Source organism: Pinus tabuliformis, chromosome 9 (genome assembly GCF_031772625.1).
Source record: "Pinus tabuliformis cultivar Carrire ecotype Pingquan chromosome 9, CPIR1, whole genome shotgun sequence".
Lineage (NCBI taxonomy): Eukaryota > Viridiplantae > Streptophyta > Pinopsida > Pinales > Pinaceae > Pinus > Pinus tabuliformis.
In genome coordinates, this window is record NC_142307.1 from 174,765,701 (window position 1) to 174,774,821 (window position 9,121).

Below are 9,121 nucleotides of genomic sequence, written 5' to 3' on the forward strand. Positions count from 1 at the left end.
TAGTTCATAATTACCAGGTTTGGTTTACCTTCTGCTTTAATGTTTGACAATGCATCATATTTTTCTGGCAATGCTATGACTGAATTTGCACTTAAAAGAGGTTTTAAGCTTAAATATTCTGCCAATTATTACCCACAAGGGAATGGGTTGGTCGAATCAATGAATAAAAACTTAATCAGAATCATTAAGCGAACCATTGATCAGAATCATAAAAATTGGCACAAATCTTTGATGTATGCTCTGTGGGCAGACCGAATAACTCAAAAAGCTTCCATTGGCACTTCTCCCTTTAATTTAGTTTATGGGAAAGAAGTAGTTCTCCCAACTCATCTAGCAATTCCTTCTTTGGCCTTAGTTCAATTTATTGACGAAACACCAACTTCGTCTTTACAACTAAGACAACTGCAGATCCTTAAGCTAGAAGAGCAACGAGAATAGGCTAAAATTACACATGCTCATCATAAAGCATTAATAAAGGCTTCCTTCTATTCAAACATGGTATCTAGGAAGGATTTTCAAATTGGAGATTTAGTATTGAAATGGGATAAGGTTCACGAAGAAAAAGGTAAACATTCGAAATTCCAATGAATGTGGCTTGGACCATTCCAAATTGTTGAAATCATAGGTCCATCGACTTTCATGTTGCAAGATTTAGCAGGGAAAAGAGAATCTTTACCTGTTAATGGGCAGATCCTTAAAAAATACTTTCCATAGAAGATGACCTCTTCTATTTTTGTAAATTATTGTTTATAGCTTTATTTTGATAATAAAACAGGTTGTAAATGGTTACCTTTGGATTTCACGAAAAAGATTAGCGTTTCTTTTAAATTTTGTTTTTTTGCTTGTATAAATAGAACTGATTTGGAAAATCGATCATTATTATTGAAAGATACAATCAAATGCTACAAGCCTGAAAATTTTACTAGTTTCAGCCTTACGAATTTTGATAAAAATAACCTTTAGTGGGAATTTGTTTTATATCAGTCATGAAAAGCATCAATAAACAAAATGAAGGTTCTCTATAGAAAATTTGTCTTCAAAAAACTCTATAATTTTCGTCCAGAGCTATTCTTAAGGAACCAATGACTTCCTCCCAACCTAGGGAATTACGAGTTTCAAGGAGTAATCCAATGATACACTATAGACTTAAAGAATAAGAGGTCTCATCACGAGCTGACTTATCATGATCATAGATATTATAACTTGCTGACATTTCCAAAACTGCATACCAAAACAAGGCAATGACTCAAGATTGTTGCAATCAAAAGGCAAGGGGTCTCATCACGAGCCAGCTTGTTCAGCAAAGTTATAAATCAAGTGAATGGCACTGTCATAATTTGGCTACCAAACCAGGACATTTTTCTTTAAGAATTAAAAGAAAACAAAAGAAATAAGTGTGGATCTAGATTTATCTTTGAAAATTGTATATTTCTCCAAGTAGGATACGGGATCATTGCTAGGTAACAGGTAACCCGGTCGAGGCTATGAACGCCTTCTGGCAGTAGAGGCTCTACCTATGAAAAATGAGCATACTTAAAACTGATCTATAGAGATGTCTTTGTTTTTATCTTTATAAACCAATCAATGTCTGATGCAAATACAATGGCTAGCTTTGGGAAGAAAATAATCAAAATTAGCACGGAAGAAACGAACTACCATTAATGGCTAAGAGCATGATGCACTTTATATTTCTATAATAAAGTTTGATTTTCCTGAAAACATTTCTGTTTTGGAAGTTACTGAAAATTCAAAGATAATAAGAGATAACTGGTTCTTCCTAGTGAATCGCCAATTGTTGTGGCCAGCAACAACCCCCCTTTTTATTTAGTATTAGTAATAAAACTAAATAAATGGGGGCCCTTCTAAAAAATAAAACACTAGCATTTATAATTCCCTTTGAATAAAACATATTATCTTAAACTTAGGAAAACATCCGCAAAATCGAAAAAAATTAAGTTTTATGATAAGTTTCAAATAAAATTGTTCTCTTAACAACAAAACATCGCATCAAAAAAGGGTAATGGAGGACATCATATAAACAAACTTTTGAAATTGCAAAAACGCGATGATGCGAGATCACACACCTTAAAGACTCATCGCACAACGCAGCTTTCATATGTCACAAGTACCACCTAAGATAAAACATCTCGATCCTGTGATATGCAATAAAGCATCTTGCAAATCTCATCTCGTAGTCACATAAATAAATAAATGATTGTTAATGAAAAAGATTAGTAATATTGCGATCTGCAATATTGCGAAGCAAATCGAAAAATCGCTTTATCGTAGCTCGACAGGGCTCATTGTTCAATGAAATATTTCTCGTAATTCGATACCCAGTTATGGGCATTAATGTCAACTTAGTGGTTTATTGATGGTCATTTATGAGATAAGATTTAGATCTGATCGAAAGGTTGTTTCACGTAGGGTGATATATTTGATATGATTTCAGAATTAAGATTTTTCTCGTCACCTTATCACTTACCATTATTATTTTCTTACTTGTAAACTTGCAGGAGTAGCAAGCAAATAATATACACAGTAGTGTGTAGAACGTAATGAGAAAGAAGGGAAAAGCTCCAGTTGCTGAGAAAATAGAGATGACGCCCTTATTCACAGACACCACTTGTACCAAAGAATCTGGCATATCCACTTGGGAAGGCATATACAGTCTGCTGGAAGAAGAAAACCCCAGAGTTATGGAAGTTACAGTGATAGCAGACTCATGTGCGTCATCTAAAGCCTCACTTACTGAACTTGCATGCTCATTTCTACACTGTATAGTAGCAAGGCCTAAGATACTTCCATATACAGACATGGTCAAGTCGGTATTGGACAGTGCTGATATAACAGACAGACAATTCAAGTCTCAGAGCCAGGAGCTCATTGGGTCATTTACCCCACAGGATTTAAGGCTTATGTATCATTTACCAGAGCCGCAGGAAAGCTACAACAAGAAGTTCGTGGAGAAATTCTCCAAAGAAAACAAAGATTTGGCGGAGTGCACCAAGAACTGGTCAGCAAAGGAAGAGCCATTGAAAAAATAAAAAAAATAGTATGTACAATACTGGTTCCCTATCCTCCCTGTATTGTTTTGTTGCTGCTATGTTATGTAGGCTATTTGGAAGGCCTGACATCAACAAGTTTTCATCCGAGTGGCTATCCCTATTAGATGCGGCCACTAACGCCACTATTATGGATTGGGTCCAGATATTGTCTGATAATTTAGCCTCGGCTATTTGGAACTACTAGTCTAAAAGAACTCCCTCTCAGAGGATTTATCCTTCTTTCTTTTTAGCTGCTTATGTTATGGATGCAATCTGTTTTGTTTCCAGATTTCCTTTAATGGGTTGGAAGTGGACTATAAAGAATCCCTTGCCCATTCACATTTACCATAAGGAATTATGGGATTCCAAGTTTATCCTGTATTTTTACAAAATTTGTCATGGAGTTATGTTACCTCTTCATAAAATGTTGTATAATAAGGACGCCCCAATATTTTCCCCAAAAGCGGAAGTTGATATTCTCCCTATCGGAAGATGGTTTGGATAAGAGTTTTTCACTTATGTCAGAGTATTTGGAACCATTGCTTCCCCTCATGTGCTACCCTTGTATGTTCATGATAAGTTATTGGCACGTGAAATAGCCTACCAAACCTGTGGGGTTGGAGGAATGAGAAAAGAGTTGAAAGACAAGAAGAAGGCTGTTTGGCCGCAATTTCCTGTGGCCTGTGGGGCCTTTTCACTGTTTTATTTAGGTCTGGCCTTCAGAGAAGTAGACAACATGCTGAGTCTACGATTGTTTAAATTTCTAGGGAGACAATTCGATCCCTATGATGTCATAATTTTTTTACTACGGCTATCAAAATAAAGGTATTCACCAAAGAAGATGATCTCTTTGATGACATCTTCCAGTAGAAAAACACACTGTAAGACATTTTGCATATGGCTCAAATTCAATTTCCCCTAGCGGAATTCCAAGAATTCAAACTCTACAAAGAGAGGAGATTAGCAAACATCCCCTTGGATAAGTTGCGCTTAGAACCAATAAGGGAGCCAACTCCCAGCGTTAGTCTAAGTGGAAGCTCGGGTACAGACAAGTCCAGGTCTAAGTGTGGGAAAGAATCACCAGAACGCTCTAAACGGTCCAAGAGTGACCATAATAAAAGTGAAGGGTCAGTCAAGGATACTGCCTAATCTAAAGAGCACCTAGAGAAACAAGTTTTGACGACACCACAGGTGAAGGTTCCCCCTCTCGTCATCCAGCCACCAAAGCCAGTGAGGACTGAGCTGGATAAAGAGTGGGAAACACTTAATGAATTGATTAATACTGAGGAGAAAAACCTCAAGACACCTAAGAAAACAACACAGAAAATGATAGATATGGTCACTGAAACAGTCAGCAATGCTCCAGAAACGAAGCATATTACCATGACCCCATCATCTGAAATCATGCTAAAGATAGAGGAGATTCCTCCTCTAGATGTATTTTATAGTCCACAACACAAAGCAGTGGTAAGAAGACGAAGAATGAAACGAAAATTAGACAGCGTACTTTCACCTGAGGCAGAGCAACTAGATGTCCTTTGGCGAGACCCTACCACTGACCTTGCTGAAAATTTGACTAAGTTATCCCAGATCGCGAGAGCCTATGCTTCTGCTACCATTGATAAAGCATCTGAAGTACAACTATTACTAAAGGATAGAGAGGAAAAAATCCTAGTTTTGCAGCAACAGCTACAACAGGTCAGTGCCAACCGAGAAGCAGAGGAGAAAGCAGAAAAATTACAACAGGAGTTTCAACAGATGCAGTTGGGGTATCAGAGAAATTTGCCTGAAAAGGAACATCAATTACAGGCTATGCTAGAATTTCATAAAGATGACCCCAAAATCACAGAGTTTGTCTTAGAAGCCTTTGCCTTGAATGAATAACTCTTGCAATAGCAAGAGGCACTCTACCAAAGAATATCGCAATGGAGCTCCCATTGCGAAATGAGCGATAAAATTACAAGTCAAGTCGTGGATTTGCGACTTGATTATGATTTAATTGATAAAATAATTTCTGATTATTTGATTTGGTAGGAATCAGAGGAAGTGAATAAAGAAGGCTTGCTCAAAATCAATGAAGCCCACAAACAAATGTTGTTTAATAAGTGGGATGCACATATTAAAAAGGCAAAACAGGCAGCGGAAGAAGAAGCGACAACAACGAGTAATGTCATTGACTATGTCAATGAAAATCTACATAGAGCAAACCTGATATCAAAAACTGCTCCGATATTTCTCCCAAAGGCACACCAACTGTAGAAAAGCCGGAGAAAAAAAGTTGAAGAAAAGGAAGAGTCCATCAAGAAATTAACCAAGTTGAATTGGGACACTTATTGGCAATACTTGGTTAAACCACACAGTCAATGCATGACTCTGAAATGCCTTACAAATTCTGTCGAAAAGATAGCACCAACACTTGCCGATTCTGTTTTCATATGACAACTAAAATCGAAGGTCAGCTAAACAATGCTCCTGAAGCCAATGCTGAATGCTTGCGATCTTAGAAAACAAATGCATAGATAGTTAATTTCCAGATACAGTTTTAGTTTTATTTTTGATTTATTTTTTCCTTAGATGAGGACGGTCATTTAAACCTCCTCCTATATTTTTGTAATAAACTATTTTTAGTCTTAGAAGGTACTATTTTAACCCCTCTCATGCATTTAGAGAGGGGTCCAGAAATTTGTCAAAAACATTTCCTTAGAACATGCACTCTGCACCCTTGGAGGAGGTTTTGATGAATGAATGGAACGAGATTTATTGATATTTGTGTTTAATGTCTACTACTGAAATGCATTTTTGTACTCTTAGTAGATATTGAATTAGGAAGAGATAAATCTATATTGCTAAAGCTCATGAGTAGAACTTGTTATCAATGGTAGTTTTATCTCTTAATGATTTCTGCTTATGTGTTAAAGTAATATTTTATGTTCAGTTGTTTATATATGAAGGCTTGAATGTTTGAGTTATGATTTGGAACTTTTGTATGGTGATGAAGATTCTGTTTATGCTTAATGTATGAATGACTTATTATGCGATATGCTTCTCACAATTTTTTCGGCTAATTTCTTATACGAAACAATTTACTTTTATTGAATTCTTTTCTTGTAGCAATTGAATGATCTTTATTACCAATTGCTATTAGAAACTATTTTAGATCGCATAAGTGAAAAGTTAATTCCCAGGTTAGTTTTAGAATTAGATGTTTCAGTTCATTAGAATATAATTGCATGTTTTAAATTAGACTTAGATTAAAAGAATTTTATTTAGAAATATTTAGAAAGGGAAACATAAACTCTTATCATCACAAACAAATTGGGAAACTGACACCATTATCCCCAGTCGGACCCACCATCCCAAACGGAAAAGGAGCTGCTTTCAAGGTCCAGACCAGGTGGGTATCCCCCTTGTTGTAGACCCGATTTTCGGGGCTTCAACGGAAAGTTGTGTGGGAAGCTCAGGGTGTTACAGATGATCACATGAAAAAGGAAACACTGGTTAGTGATCTGCAAGATCACGCGCTAACCTAGTACATTAAGTACTCTAGTGATAACCCAAATGCGAGAGTGGCAGACATCCAAACCACGCTGAATAAAAAAATCGGTAGGCCTAAATCTGAGGCACAGTTGATTGTGGGGTTCAATGCAATCGTGATGAAACCAGGCGAGACACCTTGGGAATTGGATCAGAGGTCGAAACGTAAAATCCATGAAGCCAATATGAACTTAACAGATGGACAACACTGCGAGTGGTTTGTGGCATCACTCCTGCCACACCTAAGGGTTGCGCTGTCACAACAGAAGATTATGACTCAGGCAGAGGCCTTGGATATTGTAATGAGACTGCATGAAACACCAATGCAAGATATTAAATTGGGGGTTCAATAGATCCATGCAGAGTTGCAAAATCTTTGCCTTGAAATACAATGTTTGAAGCAGGATAGAATAGTTCGACTGGAGGTGCGAAGAGGTATGGTGCCTGAAATGTAAAGGTCAGGGGCATGGAAAATACCATTGCCCAATCCTTGTGAACTATATTGCATGAGGAGGATCGATGCCTCTGAGGCTAGAAGCCTAAGCAGGACCAAGCACGGGGCTTGCGTTGTGGTGCGCTATATGTCAGGTAGCAGGAAAGGACACGACGAATAACTTTCATTTGTTGTATAAGTTGTTAGAAAATTATATATTATAGAGCAATGGAACATATAAAATATTGTAAAAATATAAACACAGAAAATGCATAAAACAAGAGAGACACAGATACACGTGGTTCACCTAGTTTGGGCTACATCCACTGACAAACAACCAGTTCTTCCTTTTATATTATCTAGCAAACTGAAGAGATACAACGTATAGAAGATCTGCTATAATTCCCTCTTCGGTCTCAATCTCTTCTCTCTTTCTCACTCAGAATACAAATATACATAGATGCAATACAATTCCCTCATATATAGTGAGCGGTTGCCTTCTAGGGCAAAAAACCCTAAATTAAACATAACTTCTACCGTCATATCTCCACCTAATGAACGACTCAGATTGACTACGAAATCACAACATTTTACAAGGCAATTTTACATCTATTTTTAGCTTTGGGGGCACTGCCTCCGATCCACTCTCCAGAGGGGCCTCCCAAAGGTCATAGCTCCCCACTAGACCTCCCCTACAACATATATTTTATGGGCGGCTTTTCCGCCCCATTACAAACTGGGGTTCAATGCGGCGATACCTTTGAATATAGAAGATAATGAAGCTCCACACCCAAAAATCTCCCACTTATAGAATGATTATAGAAACTCCACCGTTGCTTCATTTGCTGGAAAATGAGTCCACTTTGGACCTGGATGTTTCTCATCTTCTTCATCATACTTGAAGACCAATTGAAACTGATCAGACTCTCAGTTCTCCTTGGTTACAACTTTTGTTAACATATCGGTAGGATTATGGCTAGTGTGTATCTTTTCCATCTTCAACTGTCCATCTTCCAATGCTGACTATATGAAATGGTACTTGAGCTGTATATGTTTAGTCTTGGAATGAAATTTAGAGTTCTTTACAAGATGTATGGCACTCTCATTATCATTATATAACCTGCCCAACTCTTTCTTCTTACCCAATTCATCCAGAAACCTTTGTAAGCAAATCATTTATTTACTAGCCTCTGTAGTAGCAACATACTCTGCTTCTATTGTTGAGAGTGCAACAACACTTTGCAGTTTTGAGATCCAACTGACAACTGTTCCACCTACATTAAACACATACCTTGTGGTGCTCCTTCTGTTATATCTATCACCTGCCATATCTGCATCAACATATCCTTGTAGAGTAATTTTTGAACCACCAAAGCATAATGCTTGATTTGTGGTACCTCTCAAATACCTGAGAATCCACTTTATTTCCATCCAATGTTCTTTTCCTAGATTGTTCATGTACCTACTTACGACTCCCACAGCATGTGCAATTTTAGGCCTTGTGTAGACCATTGCATACATTAAGCTTCCAACTGTTGATAACTTGGAAACCTGTTCAAAACATTGTCACAATTATGCAAAGGTACCTGAACCATAGGTTAGGGCTATGCGAAGGTCAATCATACTCCTTCGCGGAGGTACTAAAGGTGGGAATAAAGGGCTAGACTGACAGAGCCCTAGAACTTAATGACTTGCGCAAAAGCAGGAACAAAGGGAATAAACTGACATCACAACCATCTCAGGGTGTGGAAACTTGGTTCCAACAGCCCCCCATACTGCTTCAGGTGAGACTTCGATCTGCGCCCCGCGGGATGATTTTGAAATGGCCAATAGTGTAGGGATTTGTTTAGCTAACTAACGCTGAACCTGGGTCAGGCCCCACGCAGCCAACAAATGGTTCCGTTGCCGGGACCAAAATATGCATAAGAGATGTGTGATGTCGTATCACTAGAATCCTATTAAGAAAGAGATCAGAGATTGGTTGAATAGGAAGATCCACGAATTTGTGGCACAGGAGAACATAAATCCACAACTGACAAAGGAATAGTGGCTGGATAGGTGCTTGTATATAGAAATTCACGATATCTTTTTATGTTCCTTTCCAGTT